At 51.1% G+C, this 27,818-nt stretch overlaps 1 long non-coding RNA gene across 2 annotated transcripts; it reads right to left on the reverse strand.

Annotated features, from left to right (window-relative positions):
• Positions 1-2,702: 2,702 nt before the first annotated feature.
• Positions 2,703-21,849, reverse strand: LOC126492345 (uncharacterized). Of its 2 annotated transcripts, XR_007589567.1 has the most exons (3): positions 19,228-21,842; positions 5,406-8,139; positions 2,703-4,354 (listed from the first exon to the last, which is right to left on the reverse strand). It is a non-coding gene; the product is annotated as an uncharacterized lncRNA (long non-coding RNA). The 2 variants fall into 2 exon arrangements; XR_007589566.1 differs by having other exon boundaries at positions 5,406-21,849.
• Between the last annotated feature and the right edge of the window lie 5,969 nt (positions 21,850-27,818).

Below are 27,818 nucleotides of genomic sequence, written 5' to 3' on the forward strand. Positions count from 1 at the left end.
TAGCCTCACCACTAGGTCTCACGCTCCTTGAAGGCAGGCCAAGGCCTGGTACCTCAGAGAGCAGGGCATATTACTAGGGAAAATCGAATATATGAACAGATAGTGATATATGAGGCCCTAGATGGAAAACTTTCATGGAAGTATCATGAGATCAGTTTACCACCACAGACTCCTAGAAGTCACTCCAGTAAGCTCAGACGTCAGTCAAGGACAGGCAGAGAAAGCAAAATAGTCCTTCTACCCGGGAACTGGAAGGAGGACACACCAAAGGAGGGAGTGGCCAATGGACCCACTTCAGCATGTTTGCTAATCCCCTGTCATACATGAGGCACCCAGGCTGTTTGAGCAGCAGGTAGGCCAGACATCCCCACCCCAGTGCCCCGCCTTGTATGTGAAAGGCAGAGTACCCTCCAAGGAACCTGGGCTGTGCACCCCTTGGCTACACGGTCTGTTTCTATAGTAAAATTTCAGTAACAGGAAGTCAACCTGAACTAGCAAGGCAATACAGAGGGGAAATTTGACTGACATGTTCCTAAAATTATCAAGGGCTAACAAGTGTCTGGCATGGCAGGATCCAGGCACGGCAGTGGTGTCAACGGGGCTCAATATTCTGCTCTATCTCTTGGGACTCTTCCGACTTCATTCACAAATGGCTAAAGAGCAACATGGCCCTGGTAGCTCAGAGCTCGGAATCTCCACAAGACACAGCAAGACTTCAGGGCCCTGTTTCCATAACTGGCTGGATTCAGGCTCCACGCCTGAGCCTTTGCCAAGTCTTATGGTCAGTGTGATAGTAGCCTGGGTCTGGTGGCAGCCTGGGGGTGGGGTGGAGAGGGGATAGCATCGTTTTCTTCCTGAGAACTGAGATGGGAAATGGAGCAAGGGTGAAATGTGACTACAGGCAGCCTTCTTCCCCCCCCCCCACCCATGTACCAGGCACAAACCTAAATTATGCCTCCTTATGATCCTTTGAGGTGAGACCATTGGTGTCCCCACTCCACAGGTGGGAAACCAGCTCAGAGGCTACAGATCTGGCCAGTGTCAGCCCCAGTAGGCGGAGCACAAGAGAGCATCAGCCTCTTTGTTAAAAGGGAGGATACAGCCTCTGAGCTAGACTGAAGGGGACAGCGGACTTAGTCGACCAACCAGACCTAGTATAGGGATGTGACCAAGAGACATCATTGCATACGACCTGGGTAACCGTCCATGTCCCTGCTCTACCCCACACCAGAGACATGTCCTCCACAGAGGCTCTTTCGTTTGTTCTTCCTCCACGCCCTACATCTGTTGTGGTGCAGCAGTGCCAGGCCCCCTGGGGTCCCCAGAAACCAGAGGCTGTCGCAATAGACTGGACCCTGAGGTTACCCTCCTGCCTCACCAAAGTTCATCACCCATAGTGAACTCATCACATGGTTGGGTTGTGCACTGTGTCCCCTTTGGTCACCTTCTGGGAGGCCATTCATGCCCTGGGCTTCTAATGGGGTCGGACTCAGGAAAAACAGCAGGTCACCTTCAATTATGAGAGTCTGGGGGTATCCCCCAGGATCCTCGGCCACACTAAAACAGCCAAGGACCTGGCGGATAGATGGAACTGAGGGGTTCAGAGGCAACAGGTAGGATATATGTTACACACCTGTGCCTCAGTTTCCCTCACAGTCCTCCCTCCAGAGCTGGAACATGCCCACGTGGGATGTGGAACAAAGCAGACTGGCCGTGGGCTTGCCATGGTCTCTTGTGTGTGACATCATAGGGCAGCGTCACTAACCAGGACTCTCGGGGGTCCGGCTAGCTCAAGTGAAGACAAACTGGCTCCCAAAACTGAAAGGTCAGCGGGGCCTGGTGGTGAATTCTTTAATAGTAGCACTCAGGAGGCAGAGGTAGCAGGATCTCTGTGAGTTCAAAGCCAGCCTAGTCTATGTAGTGAGTTCCAGACCCACCAGAGCTACATAGTGAGACCTTGTCACAAACAAACAACCCTGAAAGTCTTTACTTTTGGCACCGTTGGACACAAGGATCTCACAGAAGGTTCTCCAGCGAGTTCACAGGTAGGGGACACAGCCTCCTTAACTCCCAGGGATTAGTTAGGCAGAGACCAGAAGAGTGGTGGCTGTGGCAGCTAGGAGGGAGGGTCAAAGCTGGAATGATCAGCCTGACCTCTAGATGTCCAGGAGGAACCCATGATCTGTTGAGGTCAGCCAGAAAGAAAAAGGGTTTTGGGTCTGTGGCTGGAATAACAGTGGCACAAATCTCTCTCCTGTGGCGTGGAGTGGAGTTGGGGGTGCAGCTCGGGTGAAGCTCCGTGAATCCACGTGGAGGGCAGAATCGTGGAGGTGATTCTGGCTCTGGGTATTCGTCCAATCAGAGTTCACCTCTCATTCCCGGAACCTGGGATTCACGTGAGACTATGAATCACAGAGCTGCCCAGTGACAGGTAAGACCGGGGCTACAGCTCACCTGGCAGTTCCTCCTGGCAGCCATGTGGTTGGGTACCAAGAGACTATGGGCTGCTCCCCCATGTGGTCCTGAACCCCTTTAAGCACACCCAGCACTTAGGCCCTTCGACTGCATCACACATCCCCTCCCTAGGTTCCCTGTGACAGTTAGGTGACCTTAGACAAAGTCTGTAGACCGTCACAAACCCATCCTCAACTGGAGAGTGAGCCTGCTGTCCACATGCAAACATACACCCAAGATATGATATCTGAAGATGCAAAACAGCTTTATTCGTATCAACCAAAATCTGAGGACAGTCTTTGTATGCCAGATGCATAAACAAATGGTAGTGGACCCACAGGGCATGATGGCACCCGGCCTACAACGGAGTGGATGGACCCTGATGCGCATGGAGAAATGAACCATGGAAACACACTAAGGGAAACTAGACACATGATATACACCATGGGACGACCCAGAAAAGACAAGAATCGCTAGAAAAAACAGGTTGGCGGTGGGCGAAGGCTGGAGGACTGACCATCAAGGAGATGGATCAACAGAGCTTCCCAAGTAATAGTTCAGTCTGATGGTGACAGTTACAAAGGTGTATGTTCCTGAAGAGACTGGGAATGGTCCACTCACAGCTGGTGAGTTCTGCTGCATTTAAAGAACATCTCAGCGATGCTGTTCTGAGAGGAAGGAAGGGCGGAAACCATTGCCTGAACTAGGAAGCTTTCTGTAACAAAACCCAAGATGGGTTTGTTTTGGAGGAAAAAAACAAATCCATAGGTTTATATAATCAGGGTAGTCCAAATGTTGGCTTCAGGCATGGCTTGATCCAGGGTAGCAAGGAACAAGTCCCCACAGCATAACCTGTGGTTTTTTTCTTCTTTATTGGTTTCATCCTCAGTTGCCTAAGTTGGCCACCAGTAATTCCAAACTGACATCTTAACAACCCCTATGAAAAGATACAGCTGAAGTCCCATGAATGGGGGTCAGGACAAGAAACAATTCTGCAGTCTTTACCCAGGCCTGGAACACATGTCTACTTCTAGAGCTGGGGGTGGGGGGAGCTGGCCCTACCTGAATCCTGATGATACAGAGTAAAGCGTGACCTTTGAAGGAACAATATACCAATAGAAACAAGGTCCATGAAAAACCGACAGCTACCCGTCCCTCTGCCTACCATTGTACCATGCCATCACCCATTCCTATGTCTAGACAGCTCTACCATGGCCAAGTCATCAGGAATGGACCCCACCTCCAGCCAGGGTTGCTTTCCTGACACAGGAGTCAAAACAGGAAAGCCAGGTGGGCACGGTGGTACTCAGCTATAATGCCGGCGCTCTGGAGATACAGGTAAAAGGACTGAGTTCAAGCCCAGGCTGGACAACCTAAGATTCTGTCTCAAATCAAAAAAGGGCTGGACATATAGCTCAGTGGTAGAACACTTGTCTAGCATGTCTAAAGCCCATAGTTCAACCTCCAGGACTAAAAAAAATAAATTCTAAAAATCGGGTGACCGGGTAGTATTGCTTCTCCAGCACTTAGGCAAACCAGAAAGTTGCTGGGTGCCTGCCCCCAAGACATGGCAGGGCATGGGGGAAGCTGTGCAGAAGCCAGGGGCCTAAGGAAGAGCCCTGCAGCTGCGGGAGTCTGAACTTGAAGCTCCAATGGGAAGGTTCCAGTGACCCAAAGCTCAGAGAACGCAGGGCAGAGACAAGGACTGCAACTCAATTCAGGGCCACCAGCCCTGGGTTCAGCCGGGGCCAGAGGCCAGAGAAGAAACTGTCAGGAAAGATCATCTTGCAGAATCAACGGCATAAGACATCATCTACCATGTGAAGACCCAAATGTCACTTCAGTGTCCGGCAGTGTAACTACCCTCAAAGGGACCAGCATTCCCGGCTAAAGTGTCCTCCTGGAAGGGAAAAGACAGGCAGCAACCGAGTCAAATCTGTACACAAAACAGTATCACGGTATACAGAGCACTCCTACAGCTATTAAATAGGCAACAAACCCAGACAGGACACAAGCCTTCCCAAGGCTGCCCTTCAGACCCCAGGACCTGCACTCTACAGCAAAGAGAGTTGGGTAGAGAGAAGGGCATGAGGCAGACAGAGGAGGGAAGAGGGCCTGTGCCAAGCTGGGCAAGAATGGCTTGCCCCCTCACTTGGGGGGGGGGTCCCTCGTCCAAAGGAAGCCTGAGGGCCTGGCCCAGAGCCCAGGGGCTCCAGGAAAGCAGTGTTCTCGATTCCCATCCGCCAATTCCAAGGCAGGCTGGCTGTCCGGCTCTGCAGACCTGCTGGAAAATAGCTAGCCACTTCCTGGAGCTAACAATGCACCATGGTCAGCTCATTGTACTGACGGCCAAAACAGCTAGTCCTCAGGCTGTGCTTCTGGAAGGGAAGGAGGGACAGTCTGCCAAAGACCACGACACCCCAGCAGCAGGGGCTTTCCCTCTGTGCAAGCCCCGAGCGTGACTATGTTCCTTCCTGGTTGTCTCTAAGCAGAGAAGCGGCAGGCAAAAGTCTTGCACTGTCATCCAGCCAGCAGAAGACTGTTCCTGCTGTCAAAGGGACCCAACTATGCCCTATCTAGAGCTTGGATTGGTGGCAGCATGACAGACCAAATAGCAACTGAGGATCCAGGCAGTGGACACTCGCCATCTAGAAGCTAGTGGAAGGGGCCTACCTTCCTGTGGGTGAAGACACCCGCTCCCACCCACCTCTGGACAGCATGGTCAAGAAGTTGCTATTCGGTATTACACTAGGGGGCTGGAGAAGTGTTCAGGTCCCTGCACCCATGCTGGGCAGCCTACAATCACCTGTAACTCTAGTTCCCAGGGACTTGACCATCTCCTCTGGCCTCTGTGGGCACCAGCATGCACACGCTACACACACATACATATAGTCAAACACATGCATATTAAAGATGTATTAGGTTTTTTATATGCTCATAACGAATCTCACCGTGATTATTACAGAAATGTCGCTGATCTTGGAGTCAGAACTGCAGATGTGAATCCCGGCTCTCCCATTTCCTTGCTGTGCCCTCAGTAAGTACCCTGATCACCTTCGTCTGCCAGAGGCAAATGGTTCAACCCTCCAAGGGGTTCTCCAGGCAGAGTTGGAGGGAACGTCTTTCATCGCCTCTGGCGGGCCTGTAGCCTGATGGTTCCTTCCGGCTGCTAGACAACACACAAAGGTAGGCAAGAAAAAGTCAATAGCAAGTCAAGGCGCCCACCCCAGGCTCCTCTTGATCCCTCCAACTCTGATCTAGTTGGCGTCAACAGACACCCAGTCACGGCCTTTCACACTCCTTAAGTCAGCCGTTCTCAACCTGGGGGTCGCAACCCCTTTGGGGGGGTCACATATCAGATACCCTGTGTATTTACATTACAACTCATAGCAGTAGCAACAAAACGATTTTAGGTTGGAGGTCACCACAACATGGAGAGCTGTATTTAAAGGGTTACAGCATAGGGAAGGTCGAGAACCCCTGCCTTATGTGAGTGATTCAAGGACATCCTCACTGAGGACCTCCCCTCAAGCTCCCTTCAGCAAGACTGCAAGATCTCTGAGTTCCTGGCCAGAAATATCCATATCCTCCTTGGGGGATGGGGAGAGAAATCCAGGCTTCCAGGGGCACAGCCTGTGGCTCCCTGGGTGAGAGGCCTGGCTCCCATTAAAAGTCCCCCTCTGGCTCAGTGGGTAAAGGTGCTTCCCTACTAAGGCTGACAAACCCGAGTTCATTCCCGGGGACCCATACAAAGGTAGGAGAACACAGTAATACATTTTCAAAAGGTGCCAGCAAGATGGCTCAGCAAGTAAAGGCCCTTGCCAACAAACCTGAAGGCCTAAGTTTATCCCTGGTAGTCCTTTGGCCCCCATGTGTGCCCCTTGGCATGTGCCCCTCCCCACGTGCCCCTCTCCCACAAATGAAAGTCCCCATTCTGTTAATGCGGAGAGGCCAGAAGGAAAGTGTGCAGGCACGGCTCAAGACAGACAATTCAGGTACGGGCATTTATGAGCCTCGTTCCTCCCTCTGATGCTCGACAGCATTCGAGAGCAATTCTCATATTTTCAAATACTCTACGGTATTTGAAAGCACTTGGGAGGGAGAGGCAGGTGGGATCTCTGTGAGTTGGAGGCCAGCCTGGTCTACATAGTGAGACCCAGTCTTGTATGTTTGTGTTTGTGTGGAGGTCAGAGGTCCACCTCAAGATGCCTTCCTCAATAATCGCTCTATACCTTACTCTTAGACGGGGTTTCTCACTGAACCTGCATTTGGCTGAACTGGGTGGGTGGCCAGTCCCACAGAGCCATCCCTGCCTTGCCACCTGAGATCACAGGTGAGTGATGTCCAGAATGGAACTTGTGACAAGCACTTTACTGACTGAGCCAACTCCCCAGCCCTGTACTGTGCAAACGCTTTGGTAAAGAATGAGGACCATGGGAAGGAACAAGGTTTGGGGCAGGGACCAGCACGAGTAAAGAGGCTCTAGGGGAGGTGGAGACTGAAGTTAGTAGGAGCCAGCAAAGCTGTTAGAGCTGACGGAACAGCTGTCGCCCTTGTCCGTCCCGAGTGTCAGAGTCTCAGTCCACCAAAGCCTCACTCACCTTCCCGCAGCAAGAGTAAATCCTGTCTAACCTTTACCCGGTGAGACACCAGCAGTCTCTTGCAGAGCTGGGGGCACAAAGCCCACAGACCCAGGGCAGGCGGCACAGTCGTGGTGGGCAGCATAAGCCAAGAACCGATACCATCTTGACGATGACGAATGCTTCCAAGCTGGCTCCTGGGGACCTGAAGACATTCTGAAGATGACTGTCTGCTGCTGATGTGAGGTCCTTAAGATCTGGGGTGGCTTGTTGTGGCAGGCCCCGCGATGCTTACTCCTCAGTCACCTGTCCATCCGAGGACAAGCCACCAGCCCAGCCTCAGCAGGCACACAAGACTGTTGCTTTGAGTCTTGGTGACATCGCTGTGGCATGCTAGTGGTAGGGAAGAGGAGCATGTCACAAAACGGCTCCTGTTGGAAAGGCCCAGAGTCGTAGCTTCAGCATCTACAATCTTAGTACTTGGGAGGTGGAGGCAGAAGGATCAGAGTTCAAGGCCAATCTTGGCTACACTGTTTCAAAAAAAAAAAAAAAAAAAAAGAATGAATGGGTTAAAGGCACGCATGCTACTTTGAAGCCCCCCATCCCATACCCATAGGCCCCCAAGTCAAAATATATGTAGGGTTGGGTTGGAAAAGGTGGAAGCACCAGCTGAACACGGAGGTAGGTGGCTGCCGCAGTAACAGGAATAGAGAATATCCACGATCAACACAGCCACCGGCTCTTAGACTCTCTTCACTCAAGGCCTAAAAAGAATGCAAGTTCCTGCCCAGGTACCTGCCCCCACTCTCAGGAAACAGGGGGGGGGATCCTGTAAGACAACCATGCCTTTCCCCAACAACCTTTACCTTGTCTGAAACAGGGAGAACCCAGGAATGGTCCCCAGCCCTCCCACCCCCGTGCCACCCCCCAAAAAGTGAACATGTATGTAAATTAATGTGTCAGCCACATTAACTGTTTCAACAACCAGCATGTGTCCATTCCTCCTCATTTGGGGGATACATTCCAAGCTAACAGGAAGTTCCTTCCGTCCTAGGCCAGGTGGGCGAGGGCTGGGCTGGTGACCCCCACAGCTGTCTGATGCACACTGCAAGAACAATAAGGATTTTTAGGGGCATTATGACTGAGTCAGAAAACACAGCTGCCCCTGAAAGTCCCTCATTTTTCTTGCTGTCCTTGAACACACGCCAAGTAAGGTGGTCGGTCATCCAGCTGGCCCAGGTGAGGAGCGGAAGAGACATCGGTCCCTTACCCAACCCTAGCCCACTGTCCCCCAGTCAATCACTCCAGAACCCAATTGATGCAGTCTGCCACAGGGATCCAAGGATTTGAACTAAGGAAGGTGACTCTCACGGGGCGGGGGTTGGGGGGGTGGGAGGGACATGTCATGGATCCGATCTTCTGCAACTGGTCTCAGGTCTGATAGGACCCGGGGAGAGGGGCCTCTAGCCTCTTCAGGACAGGACTCTTCTGAGGCCAGCCCTGAGGCCAGCCCTGATTCAGGTGAGAAGAAAACCAGCCCAGGAAGTCTGGAGCCAGTGCTGTGGGACAGGAACAGCAGCTGGGCTCCACCCTGCTCCTCTAATGGCCTTCTGACCTGGGGTACCCTGGAAAGAGGGTAAAGGAACTATCACCACCATGACGCTTCCATTACAAAGCAACCCAAAGACGACAAGCCAGGCAAGGAGGTGCAGGTGCAGCAAGAGTTCCAGGTTAGGCTTGACTACACAGTGAGCCGGACAGAACCTGGGCTACATGAGACCCTGTGTTTAAAGTAGAACCCACTAGCTGGGAGATGGCGGCACATGCCTTTAATCCCAACACTCTGTGAGCTCAAGGCCAGCCTGGTCTACAGAGTGAGTTCCAGGACAGGCTCCAAAGCTACACGGAGAAACCCTGTCTTGAAAAACCAAAATAAATAAAAATGGAACCCCCAAACCAGCAGCTGGATAATGACTCAGCGGTGAGCAGTGCTTGCTGTACAATCATGAGGACTGGAGTTCAGAGCCCAGCACCCACGTAACAAGTCAGATGTCCCACAGACACCTGTAACACCAGTCCCGAGGGATCCTTCTTGCCACCAGGCATGCACACGATCTGGAAAGAGCAAGATGACGTCTCTGTGACTGAACTCAGGACTGCCAGTGAAGGCGTACCACAAGACACAGCTGTCCATGACTCTGAGGGGATGGGGGGGGGGGGCGTGCCGGCTGGCCCTCTGGCTTCTCGGTTGCACCCTGTCCTACCTTTTACAGTCCAGAGCTTCAGGTGGGCCCATGCATGAAGGTGAATCTACCCTACGCCTTTCTACCAAAACAGTAGGCAAAGACAGACCCCTCTGGAATGTTCTACTTGTTTTTAGGCTTAAACCATCAAACTGACTCAGCAGGGGAACTGTATGCTTTGAAAGGGTGGCAGAAAGTGGCAAAAGGAAAAAGCCAGTAACTATTTTTCCTTCCCTCATAGGAAAACAACACACCTTCCAGGGCCAGTGAGATGGGTAAACACATGGGGAACACAAGCCTGGTGACCCAAACTCAAGACCTAGAACCCACGGTGGAAGGAGAGAATACTGGACTGGAAACTGTCTTCTGCCTTCCACAAGTGCGTGTGTGTGTGCACGTGCACACAAGCACATGTACACTCTCTCTTCCACCATACATATCATAGAATAAAATTTTAAAATCTTCCAGAATCAGGGTCTTGTTTAGGATACTCTTTAATGAGATGGTTTCTCCTGTTTCAGGCCCAGGTGAGCCACCTGGCAACAGAGGGTTAATTCCCAGCACCAGGGTGTAAACCTGGAAGGCCCAATCAGATCTCACTCCACAGAGCCTGGTCTTTTCCTGGTGCCGTCATTCTACCCTGGTTCCTAGCAAGGTTAGAATCTGGCCAACTGGCCACTGGGAGTCTCCCTCATCCAGCTAAGTTCTGTGGGTCCATGAGCTCTGTCTAGTATACAAGACACTCTCCTCTCAGAACACTATGGTCCACGATGGTGATACATGTGTCCATAAGGAAGACAGAGCCCCGAGGCCACAACGTCCTCAATGTGTGACTGCAACTATGTTATGCCTGGCTGTCTTTTGTATGTCAATAATAAACTTTACTTTGGTTCTTTCTAACCTCACATTGCCTTACCTCACATTGTCTTATAAAGTAGACAAAGAGATAGCAGACTCAACCAGTACACTCCACTCTGCCAAGGGCTGGGTGGAACTGTGAGGACTCTTGCTCTCTAAGAGGACTAGGGATAGGGGTCAGGTGTGCCCTCTTATGCCCTAGCATTGACAATGTACCTTCCTTCCTCCCCATGCTCCAGGTCCCTTCCCTGCTCAGAGAGAAGCAAGCCCAGCTCCTGTCTCGCCTAACTGTACCTAACACCCACCCAGCGCTTCCTGCTCCCACCAGGATCACAGCATACACTCCATTAGTAAACCAAAAACACAAATGGTTCCCAGGCACTAGGAACCAAGCCATCTACATGTCTGGACACGGCCATGCCGTGCTTTGTCTGCTAAGATGCCCCCCACCCCTGCCATAAAAAAAGACACTGTGTCAAGGGCTCAGAATGGCGCACTCACCGAAATAGTTCAGTCAAGACTAGCCATCACCACCATCCTCCCTGCTCTGTGCCTCACCTTTTCTGGGTAATCTTTCTTGACCTCAGCCCATTCCTAGGCTAGAATCTTCTGCTCCAGTGCCCTGCTACTCATCCCACTGGTCCACCTCATCTGAAAAACGGTCCCCAGAAGCACCTTCATCACTATCTCATGAGGATGCTGGAACCCCCATTGGCAACAGTCTCCCCCGCAATTCTTGGCACTCAAAACTGAGGCAGAGTCTGACCCCTGGCAGTGGTCAGGGGAACACCTCCCTGCTATTGTAGGTGATAACTCTAGGCCTGGCCTTGCCACTACCAAACCCTGGCCACCCAGCCCAGAGGCACTTCCCAGAGTCCTCACTCCTGAGTTGGCCCATGCCTTTCTTCTGAGGCTGATGACCCACCAAGGCTTACCAGGGAGCTGGAAAGAGGAGTTAGTTCTCATCAAACAGAATCCCTAAAATATCCAGTCACCCACAAAACCATGATAGAAGGGAAAGAAAAGCCAACTCAATATCAGCCCTTGTTTGAAATGCAGTGTAGAAGGAAAGCTATGCAGCAGCCCCACCCTGGCTGGAAAGTGGTCCAGGGAGTGATGGGAACCTGTCCTACAGAGAGAAGCCACTGGGGCAAGGGCGGCCCTACAGAGGCCAGCTTTGCAGCTTTGCAGGTCAGGGGCTAGTTGCCTGCAGGGTTTGGTCCCCCATCCAACTACCCTAATGAGTCAGTCCCAGGCCAGCAGGCTGTGAAGCAGGACGGCAGGCCACAGGCCCTGCTGGATCTCATCCTGGGCTGCAGTGAAAAGCTTTTTTGGCCTTTCTGGCCTCTGATGAACAAGCCAGGAGATCTAAAAGCCATCTATCAGAGCCGCTGGCTTTACAATAACCAATCTCTCTGCCAGAAATTCTTTTGGTAAGAACGCTCACTTTCAGAGCCTTGGCTCCTCCTCGGCTCCCCCAGCTGCAGTGCTGCCTGGCCTGTGTGGATCGATGGCTGGAACACCAGAGGGCACAGCTCAGCGCCCAGAGGGTGCAGACCCAGGTGCCCCTCAGCACAGCTGTAACTGGGCCTAGACGTACTTTCTATATAAATACACATATCTGCTCCCAAGCTGAAGGCAGGTCACTCATGTTTCCAGACCAGCGAGTGCATTACGGACAGATGCTGTTTCTAGAAAGTGCTATTAGGACATAGGTGTGCCCGTTCACTGATGCACTCTCTACGGTGTTAGGTGACAGCACAGAACAGACTAGATCCGTTCCTCAACTCTCATGGGATCACGTCAATCACCCATCAGAAGCTGGGCTACCAGAAGATGAAATGTGTGCGCTATCCCTAACCGACTGGACGTCCTTGCTTAGCAACTACACTCTGCAGAGGACGGGCTCTTTCCTCTTTGAAATTATGGGGCTGGCTGGAACCTGCAACACACAGCCACCACCCACCATTGTGACAGAGAATCACACTGCACGTTGTTAGCCCAGGAAAAGGTCAAAATTCTAAGGGTAGGGCTGGAGAGATGGCTCAGCAGTTAAGAGCACTTGCTGCTCTTAGAGAACCCAGGTTTAGTTCCTAGCACCCACACGGCAGCTCACAACCTGGAACTTCAGCTCCAGAGGCTTTGATGTGCTCCATGGGTGCAAAATACATACGTGGCACATTTACAGGCAGGAATATGTGTGTGTGTGTGTGTGTGTGTGTGTGTGTGTGTAAACCTTTTTTTAAAAAAGAAACTTCTAGGGGCAGATTTTTACTACATGCTTATGGTTGGGCAGAATGAGGCAGCTTAGTGGTCATATATACCTACTTACATTACCACATATAATTTCCTGAGTTGGAAGAGACAGACAGATGGACACATAATAAATACGCTATCCCCCACATGTCTTGTAAGGTTCAGAAATCATAAGCTGAACTACTGTTAAGGCAGAGACTTTTTTAGTTATAAGACATGGATAACCCTCATGGCATCAAATATTTGTAATTTGAACTTTCACAAAATAATAAAAGCTTCTGCTTCCCTGAGCCACAGTGGCTCACACATACCAAGCCCTGGGCTAAATACAGAAGACACGTAAGCAAAGTCTGCTGAGTCTGCTCTCAGGGCCTGTGACGAAGCAGCTGGAAGAGGCACGCAGCAGAGCCCAGCCACCGACACTGGGAGAAGTGTGGTTATTGGGGCAGCCGGCCTGTGGGCTGGCTGGATCCTGTGACAGCCAGAAAGGAAGCCTAGAAAGCCAGACTCTCTGCCCCAGCTCTGGACACATCGCTGCCGTCGCCTTCGTTAAGTGGGCACTACGGTAAGAGCCACCATCTCTTACCCCAGCCTCGCAGGCCAGATGTGCTGTGAACCTGCCAGGTTTTCAGAAGGAACGTGGCGCCTAGGCTACACATTACGCAATACCTCAGTGGGACAGCAGCTGTAATCAAATGTGCTAGCACCTCTGCAGAGACCTATGAATATTCATACACCCATGATAAATACAGATTATTAGTCTGAGGTCAGTTTGGGTCGAGTTTTCCCAAAGGTTTAGTTACAAAAGCTGCAACTTGGGGTTTTCAAAGTTCTGTGGGGTTCAGAATTTGGGAGACGGTGTGGGCCTGCAGCAGCAACAGTTAGGAAGTGCAGACACCGTGTCTTGACTTCACGTCCCTGGCCTTGGCTGAGCAGTGCTCTTGACCCTGGCCCAACGACCTTTACTGCAAGTAGACACAAGAAAGCAAACACAGGACACTCAGTACCAACACACTGAACGACTACATACCACCAGACGCCTTTTCTGTCCAAAGACCAGCTAACACTGCTGAGAACAGGAGAAAAATCGCACTATCACGAGTAGGGAGCAATTGTGAATGAACAGTTTCCCTTACTCTGTGGGGACAAGGACAATCAACTGTCCTTTGGTCACTGCTACTGTCGGAGGGCAGGCATGGCGGTGTGGGTTTATCGGGAGCAGTGGAGTGGGTAGGAGCTCAGACTTTAAAGACCCCATTTTTGTTTTCCCTTGTGTACGTCCTCAGAGCCTCCCTCTGGCCAAAGTTCCATTTGGAAATCTAAAATGATTTATCTCATCACAACTTCCCGGAAGCTAATTAGAAAAAAAATTGCTAATTGGATAATCTGGTTTCAGACGTTCTAATTATAATTCCTTGGTGGGAGGGGTACAAACATAAAAAAAAATATAAAATGTAACAGGACTTCTTCCAAAAGTAAAAGCATCCAGAAAGCCTATGGTAAAACTTCCAAAAATCATCTTAAAGTAGATTAAGAATTCTTTTTTTTAAACTTAGTGTAGTGTGCACACACACACACCTATAGGACAAAAAATAAATTGCAGGAGTTGGTTCTCTCCTTCACCATGTGGTCCTGGAGACTGAACTCAGGTCCTAGGGCTTAGCAGCAAATATCTTTATCTGCTGTCCATTTTGACAGCCCAAATTAAGAATATTTCTTATAACAGATCTTATTACACACAGACAAGCCATCCCTAGGAAATGCAGAGCTCTCTCCACCATAGGATGTCTGAAGAGACTGTGGGGGAACGGCTTCACCCGACATTCTGGGATTAAATGAATCTTCTCTGTCTAATGCAACCCAGTTTCAGCATTCTGAAATGTCATGCCCTCTTTCTTAAGACGACTCCTACGAATGACCACCAGCAATTTCCTCATCGCCTGAGATTTCTAAACCCCAAATTGGGAAAGAAGCTCTTGATTCCATTGGTGATTTCCCCCTCCCCCTGGCACTGGCCAGATCTGTGGGAGTAATTTTACTCCTTGATTGGGAAACACGAGAACAGCTCTGGGGACAAGATGACAAAGGAGATGGCGCGCGTGTGTGTGTGTGTGTGTGTGTGTGTGTGTGTGTGTGTGTGTGTGTGAAGGGGTGAGGGGTGGAGTAGGGGGGTCGAGTAGGGGTTCGGCACACAGGAGATCATACCCTTCAAACACCATGCACCTGGGATAGATGTCCTGTTAGTATCAGCGGGGGCCTGGCACACCTGCTGATAAACCCAGCACTGCTGGGGAACTTCGGGCTATATTTAGTCAAGGCTAGCTGCCCCAGCCACCTGCTGCGGTGGTGCCTGCAGCTGAGTGGTCGGGTGGAGATTCATTAGGGCATTACAGAAAGGACGAGGGCACCTTCTCCGGCCCTCTGTCACACACGTGTTGCCCATAGGGCACATACGGACCGTGTGGGGGCAACATGAGGATCATATGCCACGCGGGACAACCCAGAGCCACAGAGTGGTGGTAGTGCCCAGGGCCAGACGCATCAGTTTCACTTTCTGGGTTTCCTTGGCCACCTCTCACCCTGAAGGGAGAAAACATCTTTTGAATGACAAGAGAGAAAATCCTCAAAGAAATTCAACAATGTTCCCTGTCACTTTTTTCTTTCTTTCTGGAGACACTCACAGACGTGAGTGGAAAAAGTCCACATACGTAACTTGGGTCCCCTGGGCCGGCTGCCTCTAATATGATTACACATCAAATGCAATAAATGGAGCAAAGTGGTATTATTTTTCTGGGAAAAACCAACATCATAAAAGAGCCTTTATTGAATCAGAGGCCCATGAACTGTTCTCTTGCCTAATTATGGCTCCAAGTGAATGAGGCTGGGTTTCCAGGCAGGGCTCCTCACAAGTCTACGGCCCAGAGAGCAAGGGGGTATTTGTCACAACTTGTCTAATTACAACAAAATCCACCAAGAGGACAGACAGGGAGAATGCCAGGGGAGGCTGGCAGCAGCCCCCTCCCCCACTCAGAACCTGGCAAGAGGAGGCCGAATTTCTAGCTCCTTCTATTTTCAGAGGCTGACCCCTGCCCCACTCCCACCCTCCCATCCAAGTTAGGATTCCAGACCCTTGTCCTAGCACCCGGCTCTGCCCCCTCTAAGCCTGTCTCTATGGAAAAGACACACTGTGGAGAGAGGATGGTTTGCCAGATGTTTCGACACTCAGAATCTGGCCAAGGTTAGTGTGTCAGCGTGTGCGCACGTCCTCAGACCTGGCCAAAGATGAGCACTAGCTGCCACCAGATTCAGGAAGAGAGTGTAAGAGTGAGTGAGTGGGTATGCATGAGCTCTGAGGAGGGAGGGCTTCCCTTCCATGCCAATCACGTAGGAGCTAGAGGTGACGGCTTCTCCCAGATATGAAGAGGTCTGGCCAGGTGCTCTGAACTCTGCTTATACTTTAAGTCCATAGTTCCGCGTATCTGTTGCGTATCTCAAACTTCCAAGAGTGGTAGTGAGCTCTAGGGCAGCTAAGTTTACACAGTGAGACCCTGTTTCAAACAAAAACAAAACCTTCCAAAAAGCAAAGACACATTTTCTTCCCATAAATCTGTTTCTGCCTCTATGTACTGAAGCCCGCGACAGCAAGGTCAGTAGTAACGGGTCAGCCATCACCCTGTCCCCTCCAGCAGGCTCCGATAGTGATCACAGGACTCCTCTGGAAAAATGGGCCTGTCTTCACTCCTACCCCGTTTCACACAAGCCTCCTGGCAAGGGCTTTTCTTCTAGAGCTTTCTCTACAGAAATCAAGTCAGCAAGCAGGCTTGCCAGTCTCAGGCTGTCCTATCTTGACCTCCCCGGAGTTTGTCCACTGGCCCCACAAGCCCGAGGTGGAACTCCGATAACAGTTGGGGAAAGTATGTGTCCTAGCCTCCACCTTGGGCCTGGCATTTCCCACGGGCATTTCTGTTCATTTTTCATAGTGCCCCAAAATAAGCTTGGATGGGGTCAGGAAATTGTCTTAGGAAGCATTACCAGCCCAATCCAGCCGTGTCTACAGTGACCAAGCTTCCAAAGCTAAAGTCATCAGCACTGTCTCTCCCGTCCCGTCTTCAGAAGAAGGGAACATTCTCCGACAGCCTTCTGGAAAGCGAGATGCTACCAGGACATGGGCACCATGCCCTTTCTTTGTTTTTAGAGGGACAGGAGGGAAAAGATGGAGCGTTGTTTTTTAAAATGTATTATTATTATTGGTGTGTGTGTGCCTGTGTGTGCATGCGTGTGTGTAAGATGCAGATGTGTCCATGAAACAGCACACATGTGGAGATCTGAGGACACCATTCAGGAGTCCGTTCTCTCCTTCTACCGTGAGTTCAGGGAAACAAAACTCAGATGTCAGGTGCGCTCGGCAGTGCTTTTGCCCACTGAGCCATCTTCCAGCCCTAGAGGGTTATTTCTTATGCATGTGCTTGCAAGCCTGGGATTGACTTTAGCCTCTAAGAAAGAGAAGCCAGTGCTTGCCCTTGAACCCCACTCCCCAGGGCAGAGATCCAGAGAGAGGAAGTGGGTTAGCCTGCACCACCAAGTCTCCCTTAGAGGGATCCACGCTTCATAAGCTGCACACTCCACATTCCTCCCACACCCCTCCGGCTATCATATCCACCTCCCCACCCACCCCCAGCATCTGCACCTCCCAGCCAGGCCACTCTGGAAGGCCGAGTTCACAAGGGAGCACAGTGTATTCAGTCGCTTCCCACTGGGCAGGGCAGGCACTTTCAGGCCCCAGGGCAGCAGTGCTGAAATCACAGGACAGCTGGTTCCACCGGACACCTTTGTCTCCTCAGTCCTCCTGGGCAGCCAACCCAGGGGGCCGGCTGCAGAGTGATTTCCAAATTCTCCAGTTGCCCAGAGCGTGCCAAAAGGAGGGAGGGCACACCCACAGTGGGTGAGAAGTCATCTGCCTGCCTGTTCGGTGAAGGGCCAGCTAGAGACTGAAGCACCGAAGAGAATGGTTAATGTCTTAGAAATTCTAAATTCTAAATAAAAGCTTTACTGTGCCACAGGGAGGAAGTTCTGATTTCCCCCCTCTGATGATTATCTCAGTTTATATGTGTGTGCGTGTGTGTGAGCGTGTGTGTGCGCGTGTGTGCGTGTATCAAACTATTTTACTCCCCTATAGCGTATGCTGAACTTGCCATTGAGCCAGTGAGCAAGCCAATCCAGAGTCTGGTACCAGAGAAACTGAGATGTCTTCCCTGGGACTTTTCATAAATTGTGCTGGGGTCAGAGATAGAGGAGTCTTCAAGCCTCCCAGAACAGTGCAAAGTGACCAGATCTATAAGCCGGGGTTCCTTTGAGGTCTAGGCTGGCTAATTCAGACCTCCCACCTCCTCGCTATAGGCTCCAGTTTGCTGCTGGCTCCCGACCTGGGAGCTACACCCAGAAGGCCAGGGAATTGGCTGCTGCGCCACAAAGGCCAGCTGTGAGACCCTGGGAGAGGCCCTTCCTGCCACACTTACCCTCATCTGCTCTCAGGGCTGGCAGGAAAGCCAGTGAGCAATGAGGGGAGAGGCCAGCTTTCTCACAGATGGTCCAGTCCTCAGCACATAGAGGGTAGCCACTAAAAAGCAACAGGGGAGCTGGGAAGAGTCAAGTCCCCGCTGCCAAGCCTGGTGATCTGATTTTGATCCCTGGGATCCATGTGTTAGAAGATTTTATGTGTGTGTGTGTGTGTGTGTGTGTGTACATATATACACACAAATAAATAAAATATGCCAAATTTTTCTAAAAAGCAAAGGACCAATTCTGAGGCAGATTTTGCTTAAGAAGCCACTGTTCCTGGTGTACTTCCCTAAGTACACCAAGTAACTTCCCCAGGGCCACGTGCGCCAGCAAGCAACAGCCACTACAAGAACCTGCCAGACTCAAGAGCCGAAGGTCCCAGCCACGCTGCACCCTTCTCAACTAAGAGATATAAACAGGGAGATTCAAAATACAAGTGGGGCATATGGCCACACCACCATGAACATGCCTGACCTCACAACATGTGTGTGTGTGTGTGTGTGTGTACACGTACACGAATTAATCATGGGAGAGCAGCCAGGTTGCGCCAGCCACTGTACACATTTTAAAATATAAGCCTCACCACACCCTCCCAAAGTAAGACTCATAACCCTTGATTCACAAGGAGAAACTGGAGTACAGTCAAGCCATCTGGCCAAAGCCACCCTGCCTACAGAGGGATCAGAACTGGAGACCCAACACACCCAAGGTCTACCATGTGTCTTGGTGCCTTTGGACACTGAAATGATCCCTCCCTCCTGCTTCAACTTTCTTTCAGGACTTATCACAGATTAGGAGCTTTTGTTTGAAAGTCCTGAAACTAGCCAAATATTTCCCAGCCTTCCAGGGGAAAGCAGAGCAGCCTGGGAGGAGAATCAAGCCCAGGAAGTAGTAAGGGCCAAGCAGTTGCTAGATAAAGGGGATACAGGAGCGAGGGTAGGATGTCACTCTCTTGGAGCATTCAGACAGCTTAATTTTGGACAAAGAGGCAGTGAAGAAAGCCCAGGAAGAACTCCCTAGGCCAGCAGAGAAGGCAACAATGAAACACACCGAGTATTTCAAAATACTGAACCTTCCAGGGCTGGAGATAAGGCAGAGCAGCTATGAGCACTGGCTGCTCCTTCTGAGCACCCACAAAGCCATTCACAACCCTCTGTAACTCCAGTCACTCCCTCTGGCCTCCTCGGGCACCAGGCATGCATGTGAGGCACAGACAGACATGCAGACAAAACACCCATACACACAAAATAACACAAAATGAAAGCTTTCAAAGTTACCAGGAGACTTGATGGTAGAGACCAGGGGACTAGCTTCTCCCAATATATCTTTTATCATTCCTATCCTGCTAGGCAAAAACTGATCTTTAATCTTTAATAAGTTGGGATTTTATTAAAAAAAAAAAACCCTAGAAGGGCGAGGTTAATTATTCACAGGGTTGCAATTTACTTAAGAGTTGAGGGAATGAAGTTTCCTCCCAGCAAGCAGTACCTGAGTCCAGCATGGGTCTCCCTGGGGGTCTGGCTAAAATCCTCCTCCCATCAGCTTTCCACCTTGCATTTAGCCGCTTCCTGAAGAAGGTTCTAGCACAAACAAGCCTGACCATCCAGTCACTTCCTCTTGAGAATCCTTGAGGTACCCATCCTCCAAGGATGGAAACAGGTGTGGTGTTGGGGCCAAGAGACACAGCAGAATCGCAAAGTCTTCAACTCAATCACTTGCTTTTGCTAAATGCATCTGTTTAAATCAAAAGCAGAAATCGGCTGCTGGAGGACAGGCTAGCCTAGCCTGGTACTTAGTTCAGTCAATCTTTTTTTTTTTTTTTTTTTTGTAAAGTAACTACCCCCACCCCTGGAAAAATCAATCATTCACTTCCCCCAAAGAAATGAAGGACCAAACAATTACCTAAAAAATCCCTAACACCTGGCCAGCCACAGCCTGATGAGGACCTGGAGGCCACCAATGCTGGCGGGCTACTGACTTCCAATTGACTTATGCCCTACATTCCAAAGTCTGTCCCCTCCAAGGTGGGTGCAAAGCAGCCAGCTGGGCAAGCTTTTCTGCATCCCACGGCTCCAGCTCACTTCCGTGGATGGTTTAGGACCACAAAATACTATGGAGATTTCCATTTCACTTACTTTTCGATGCCTATGCTGGGGGGGGGGGGCTGGGAGAGGCAACAGTGCAGCAGGATAACTTTTTTCCCCCCTGAATCAGCACCCCCAAAGAGGGCATTTTTTCTTAATTAGGAACAAGGCCTCCAGTTGAAATGCCCGTCAATTCCACTCCCTAAACAATTTTGTCTCAAACGGAATTTGCCAAGATGCTGGGAAATCTACACCACGGTCAAAGAAACTCTTTTCATCCATATTTCGAGTACTAGCACATTCCACCAACTAGAGCCCGGAGGGGACAAAGCTTACATGGACAAAACTCAGGCTATGATCGCCGCTGGAGTTCACCGGGCCAATCCAGACTTCTCTCCACACCTGACTCCCTCTCCTGTTTCTACTACTACGTGCCACCAAGGGACAGGGACAACAGCTCGGGTAGGATTTGTACCGTGGCAACTTTGCATGTGGCCCACAAGGGTGAGGAGCCTGTGTGTGTGTGTGTGGGGGGGGGGGATAATACCTCTTATACGGTCCTTGTACAACTGCCCAAGAGGTAGGCCAACCTGATTTCTTCCTTCTCCAGCCTCCAAGCTTCTAGAAACCTCTCTAATTTTTCAGTGCCAGAAGAAGGGGGCCAGAGATGCCCCATTTGATCAACTTGCCCTTCATGCACAGAGTTCAAGTCTCCTAAGTGCATGCTCCTAAATGTTTTTTCAAAGCTGGCCAGACAGCCACACAATTACATAAAGACAAAAGGGGCCAAGTTCAGGAACCCGCGATTTCAGGGCTTTTCGTGTGTGTGTGTGTGTGTGTGTGTGTGTGTGTGTGTGTGTGTGTGTGTTGGGGAGATAAGCAAAGTTTTACAAGCAAAGAGCTTAAGGGAGAAGGGGCTTTTTTTTTCCAGCATAAAACTTGATGGTGGTCGGTATTCGGTTACGTGAAAGTGGGTGAAAGACTTAAAGAGATGTGACCACAAAGCCAGCATTTAAGACAAAGATTGGGGAGGCAGAGAGGTTCAGCATCCAGGCTGTTTTCCCAGGAGCAAGTCTAGAAATCAGGCTCTATCTTCCCCACCCCCAAGCTCAAGGTTGGCACCATACAGCAAGGCAGGCTTATCCAAGAAGAAAAAAAGCCCTTTCTCCCCCGACCCCAAGTCACCCCAGCAAGGTCCCACTCTGCCAGGAGGATGCTGTCTCACACTTTCAAGTGCGTCGCTCTTTCTCTGCCGAAACACAGATTCCCCCAAACCGCACAGACAACCCGCGGTACGCGCCTTCACAGTCCTTCTACTCAGGTGGACTTGCGAGTTAGAGGCCCAGCCGGAGCGCACGAGGGCCAAGAAGGGACCGGCCTCAACCGGCGAGGAACATGGAGAAAATGCCGGTCCTGGGGACCGAGGACTGGGACTTTGTAGGCCAGTTGAACTGACACCCTCATCTTGCCCGCAAAGACCCAGCTCTCAGCTCCCGTCCGCCTTGGAGTTCGGGGTGCCGTGCGCCACGATGGGCTGTCCAGGGCTGAGTCCCGCCGCTAGTTCTTGGCACCGCGGAGGCTCGAGGACCGTTCCGCAAAGAAGCCATCCGCCCCGCCCGGCCTCGGCCGATGGGCTCCGAAACCAGCCCTCGAAGGGTTACACGACGCGCAGTGCACGCAGCCCGAAAAACAGTGCTGGGGACGCGGGAGATGTGCGCCCCCGGCCCCGTATCCACCCGAGTGCGACGGCTGCACGCCAAGAAACTTCCCAGCGCCCGCACGCCGTGCCCGCGAAGCCCCAGGGGCGCGCCGCCCGGTTACCTGCGCCCAACCCGGCGAGGCGGGACCGAACTGCGGCGCCTCGGGACCCAAGCCGCTTCTTCCCACACGGTGGCCGCAGCCCGGCCCGCGCGCCCCGCTGTTACCGTAGCTCGGCGCGCGCCTGGCCGAGGATCCGCCGGCCTCTCCCGACCTGCTCCCGGACCTGGGGGACCGCCGCGGGCCCCCCGCCGCGCAAGGGAGGACGTGTGCACTGCAGCAGGGCCCCTCTAAAGTTGCGGGGTTTCTCTCGCTTGCTCTCTCGACACGACCTGGCACCACGTGCTGGTGACACATCAGGAAGGCTGCACGCTCCGTGGCTCCCGGCGGACCGACACGACCAGCGTCTGCCCAGCACAGCCTCCTCGAGCCCAGCGGACCGCGCTCCGCCCCAGCCCGCCTTCCGCCCGCCCCTCGCCGGCACCGCCCCCGGCCGAGACCGCCTGCTTCGGCTCGCAGCCCAGGCGGGAAGACCCTGCGGGAAATGGGGTGGGGAAGTACCCCTCCAGAGTCGCCCCGGACTGAGGATCTGGACACTAGACGCCCGACTCGACAGTCTCGAGTGCCTTCCACCCAGTCACACAGCTCTTCCTTTCCCCCGAGCCCCAGTAATTTTCTCTTTTCCTCCTCTGGCGGGTCCGATCCGCTGCCTGCGCTTCCACCCGCGAAGACCGGCGCCGGGAGCCCCCTGCCGGCCGCCAGGCTCTCGGGCCGCGCCCCCGCCGCGGTGCAGCGCCCTGCCACGGGCCTCAGCCTCCTCAACCGCAACCTAGGCAGGGACAGACTTTGAGAGGCTTCGTGGCAAACCCAGGAGATGATACATTTAAAGTACCCGGCGTAGTTCCCGGGGAGAGAACCTCTTGAAAAGCTGGGTTCCTTTAAAGGTGAGACCGAGAAGCTGCGATACAGATAGATTACCTGTTTCCCTTTCTCCTCCCTCTGTCCGCACGCGAGTGTTCATAATCCGGGCCAGGTGTGGACCATCTGTAGGCTTCTGCCAAAACAAGTCGGCCGAGGATTGATTCCACGGGCCATAGAGAAGAAGCCAAATAACCACCGAGGTTGAGTTTCCTAACCATCTTCAGGTGGAGGCTTGGAATCATTTGACTTTAATATCGTGCTACTTCTGCTCTGGATATTGGCTACTCTCCTATCTTCTCTTTTCTGGCTCCACTACCCAAAGCATGCTTTAAATCTTGCGGCGGGTCTGAGCGCTTTTTCTGTATCTGGCACCGAGGTTCCCAATACCCCTATCCCTGGTTAGGACAGACAGATGCTCAGGGACAGGTGCCCAAAAACAACGGTTCTTGAAGGGCTGGACGGCAGAAAGCACCGTGTCCTAAAGGGGATGGGCTCAGGCTTCAGGCGTTTGTAATCCCCATTATTTCGGAGCCTGGATGAGAGAGGCAGAAAGAAGGATACCCTGGCATGGCTGCCGATGGAGGCACTCTGCGTTCCCTTCCCTTGTATTATTGCTCTCTGACAAACCCTTCGGGGATCGGTCAGACTCGGGAGCCTAGAGGAGCCAGTGTTCTGGCGGAATGAAAGGGCAGGGATGTAATGGGTTTGTTTACCCAAGCACTGATTCCGGCGAAGCCCTCCAGAGATTAAGATTTGCTACTTGGGCCTGAAATCCCCCTGCTACCCCGGACCACATCAAAGGACGTGGCTGTGGGAGGACGCCTAATCCCATCAATGGAATCAAAGCTGTACAAGAAAGGAGATCCTGCAAATTTGGGGTAGCCACCGGCAGGATGCAAGACCACAGCACACAAGAGAAAGGCAGTTACCCGGGCTCTGGTCTTCTCATTACATTGCAGGCACCTCCTCTCCACCGCCAGCCAGTCAATGAACGGACAAGGCAGGTCCATTACTTCTTAAGGTGGCCCTATAGGAAAGTTGAGCACAGGAACTCGACAAACATCTCACAGGCAGTGAGACTGGTCCTGTCCCCAGGGACAGAAAGGGACCCAGACAAGGTAGGGGCTCCCCCAAGATCACAGTCTGCTGGTTCCATCTTTGCAAGGACTCCAGCTGCCCCCTGCACGGGAGATAGTGTTAGGTAAATGAAACAGCAGGGAACAGTTTTTAAATCTAATTGTTTTAAGGATTGGTATCACCTGTGTCCAGAGAGAACACGGAGCTGCAAAGAACCTGTGACCAAGGGCAGCATGAGGCTCTTCCCCCGCTCCCCCCACTCCATATTTAGCAATTTACTTTGATTCTCTTCCGTTGGCCCAGATAGTTTTATGAGGGAGAAACCCTCAAAGCCAGGAATACTCTTCACAGCAGGAAAGCTCACTCGGGATTTTTTATCAACGTGTGGAAGTGTTTCAATTCCCCACTGCCAATGTAGACTTGCACATGTAATTTCCTTGCAGTGGGCCTGTTTGCTCACTGGCAAGTTGGGAAGCATTTTCCTCTGTGACTTTCCCCAGCTTGATTAGATCCAGCGGCAGGAAGGGAAGGGATCATTGGTGACCTCATCCACACAATATTGCTGCCGACCGGGGAGTGTCTGAATAATATTCTACGAGCAGAGTAGATGTTTGGGAGATTCTAGAATCCTTGGAAGGCCAAGCCTTTGGCCAGAGTTCTACAAGTCTCTTCTTTGCTCTTGCCATTTAAGACAGGGTTGGTTTTTTTTTTTGTTTTGTTTTGTTTTGTTTTAATGGTACAGGGAATGGAACTGAGGGTATCATGACAGACAAGTACACTAGTAGTGAGCTATATAGTGTCCCTTAAAAAAGTTTTTTTTTCTTTTTTTTTTTTTTTTTTTGAGATGGGGTCTTAGTAAATTGCATAGATTGGCCCTGAATATTTTTCTGTGGTCCAGGCAGCCTTGAACATTTGATCTTTCTGCTTTGGCTTGCTGAGTAATTGGGACTAAGATTGTGCCACTAGGCCTCTTAGAGGCCTGGTTTGATTCTTGCCTTTATTACCCTCACCGTGTGTGTGTGTGTGGTGTAGGTCACTGTGACCTATTACCTTTTAGGAAGGGTGTGCAACTATCCACAAAATGATCCTCTATCCATGCCACCTGGTCCAAAGTCCACATCTAATCATCTTCGGGGGATGGTCTTTACCTCTGTCTATGCCTGCTCCCTACCCTTCTGGACCTCTGGGAAATGCAACCTTTGCCAGCATGTCTGTGTCTCTTCCTTGGCTAGTGTGGCTGATTCTGGTGACTTTGGTAACTACCTGGTTTTCCCATTAAGCACAGATGTCTATCAGACATGTCCAGTGCCTGCTTGGCCCACAACTAGCAAAGACATGGATGTAAGAGTCAAGAAACAGTATCAAGAGCTTTTTTGAGAAGTTTTCCACTTCTCCTGCAGTGGGCTAAATCCCTAGGTAGTAGAGTGCTTGTCAAACATATCCAAAGCTCTGGGATTGATCCCCAACCTCACATAAAACCAGCTGATGCTGCTATATGCCTATAATTCCAGCCCTTGAGAGGTGTGGATAGGAGGGTCATGAGTTCTAGGTCATCCTCAGATTGAAGGCTAGCCTAGAACACATGAGTCTCTAATTTGAAAAACAAACCACAAAAGACTTTGGGTAACCTGAAACAAATCACTTCTCTTGTCAATTCTGAGGCTATGAAATGGCCCAGTTGGCTGGTGGATTTAGGTTAGCTTTTGTCCCCAAGGATGGGCTTGGACCTTCAGAGTATGCTACCATAAACATCTATAGAGAATAAGTATTTAGGGGGCTGGAGAGATGGCTCAGTGGTTAAGAGCACTGGCTGCTCTTCCAGAGGTCCTGAGTCCAATTCCCAGCAACCACAAAGTGGCTCACAACCATCTGTAATGAGATCTGGCTCCCTCCTCTGGTGTGCGGGCATACATGGAGACAGAATGTTGTATACATAATAAATTTAAAATTAAAAAAAGAGAATAAACATTTATATCTTTATCCAAAACTACATTTGTCCTGGAGTTTGTGGGAACTGTGGAAAGGGGAAGAAAAGTACCTCTGCCCGCTTATGCAAACCCTGGACCATCATATTTGAGTTTCAAAGACGGACGGGATGAAGATACGCATGGTGGCACACACCTGCCACTAGGAACTGAGAGATTTGGGGAAAAATCCCACTAATTGCCAGGAGCTTTAACGATACATCTACTTTAAAGTAGGCAAACAAGCCAGACCATGGTGGTGCATGGTCCACTTCTTTAATCCAGCACTCCCAAGGCAGAGGCAGGTGGATCTCTATCAGTCGAAGGCCAGGCTAGTCTACAAAAAGAGTTCCAGGACAACCAGGGCTGTTACACAAAGAAATCCCCTCTCAAGAAACCAAAAATAAGTAAAGTAAAATAAGGTAGGCCAACAGATGCAAAGGAAGCCCACTAGCACTTGGGAGGAGAAGGCACCGGCATGAGAGCTCAAACTAGAGGGAGGCCCGAGCAGAGAAAATGGCTGCTTGTGTTTATGTGGTGGTGACTTGGAGGGGATATGAGAGAGAGAGGCTTTGCCAACATCTGCTAAAAGTCTCTGAGCAGCCAGGGACCCCTTAGAGCTCATTAACAGACTCACCTGATTTGAGCAGTTTGGAGATCTGTATTTCTTTTTGTACAATACAAGATTTGAGACTATGTCTCCCTGGGGCAGGCTATTGGATTAAAACTCACAGCGGGAGGCATAAAAGATACAGTTGCAAAATTCTGCCTTCTAGTCAAATAGTATTCTCTCTCACAGGAAGAAAGAGCTGTATATTGGATAGCTTAAAATCTCCTGGAGGTTAAATTGCCCACAAACTATCGTGGCTGCATTGTGGCCGTCAAGCTGCAGAACTAACACTATGTGGTTTGTTTCTAGACCCTGGGTAGATCAGAGAAAGGACTGACTGGGTCAGGGGACTCTGGGAGGGAGGGAGAGTAGGGCCTGCAGCTCTAGTCCTGCCATCATGGAGGATTTTGACTGGATTGGTGTGGGGGGAGGACAGGGGGCATCAAATAGTTCTTACCATGGCTTACAATGGTTAGACCTGCTGCTACAGACGGCAGTCATTAAGAGGTTGTGGTTGCTTGAGGTCCCTTGCTTGGCCCTGGCTCTAAGGTGGGAACTAAGAACCTCAGGCCACAAGGCATTTGGAAAAGACCTTTCCTCCCTTAACAGGGTAGCCCAGGCTGGTCTCAAACTTCCTAGGTAGTTAAGGATGACTCTGAACTTGGGATATTCCTTCCTTCACCTCCCCAGGGTTGTGATTACAGGCCTGCAACATCATGCTGGGTTTATGGGGTGCTAGAGATCAAATCTAGGGCTTTGTGCTTGCTATGCAAGGAGTCCCATTCCTGGCCTTGGGAAGCATTTAGAATTTAGCAGCTGAAGGAGTGGCAACCCAGAGACTGTAAGGTGTTCTTGGCGGTCGTGCCTTAAACTCAGCAAAGCTGGTCTGCCCTGGCCCGCTAAGCTTCCTGGGGCCAGTCTGGACACAACTAGCTTACAGGGTAAATTCTGTTCCTAACTGAGAACCTGTCTTGCTTTAGCTCTCTCCTCTGACCTCTCAGACCTTGGTCTGGGATCCACGCTTGACCCCTGCCTCTGACCTTTGGGGAGGTGCATGTTTCCCCAGTAACGGTATGTTGACCTTTTCTGGACCTTGTACCTCTTTGGTTTGTCTCATTCCTCACCCCGTGGGGTCAGAATTCTCTGTTGCAGTTATGGCAGAAAAGCTCCGTCCAGTCTAGGAGTGCCTTCTCACTAGGAATCCAGAGGGAGGGGCAGGAGTGACTTTCCCCCCATCCTATCCCTGATGTCTAGGCTGTCTGGCTATGGCATTGCCAGAAGCAAATCCACTTTGTATTTAGTAACAATTTCATGATGACACTGACAGCTTCTAAAGCCAAGTGTTTCTCTTTCGCTTACTAGGACCTTATGCTAAATATCTAATACCCTCAGTTCATTCCATGGTCAACTAAGCAACAAGACCGAGGGAATGAAATATGCTTTTAGCTGGGGAG

The sequence above is a fragment of the Alexandromys fortis genome, unplaced genomic scaffold (genome assembly GCF_014885135.2).
Source record: "Alexandromys fortis isolate MF-2015 unplaced genomic scaffold, M_Fortis_MF-2015_v1.1 scaffold_80, whole genome shotgun sequence".
In the NCBI taxonomy this organism is placed as follows: domain Eukaryota; kingdom Metazoa; phylum Chordata; class Mammalia; order Rodentia; family Cricetidae; genus Alexandromys; species Alexandromys fortis.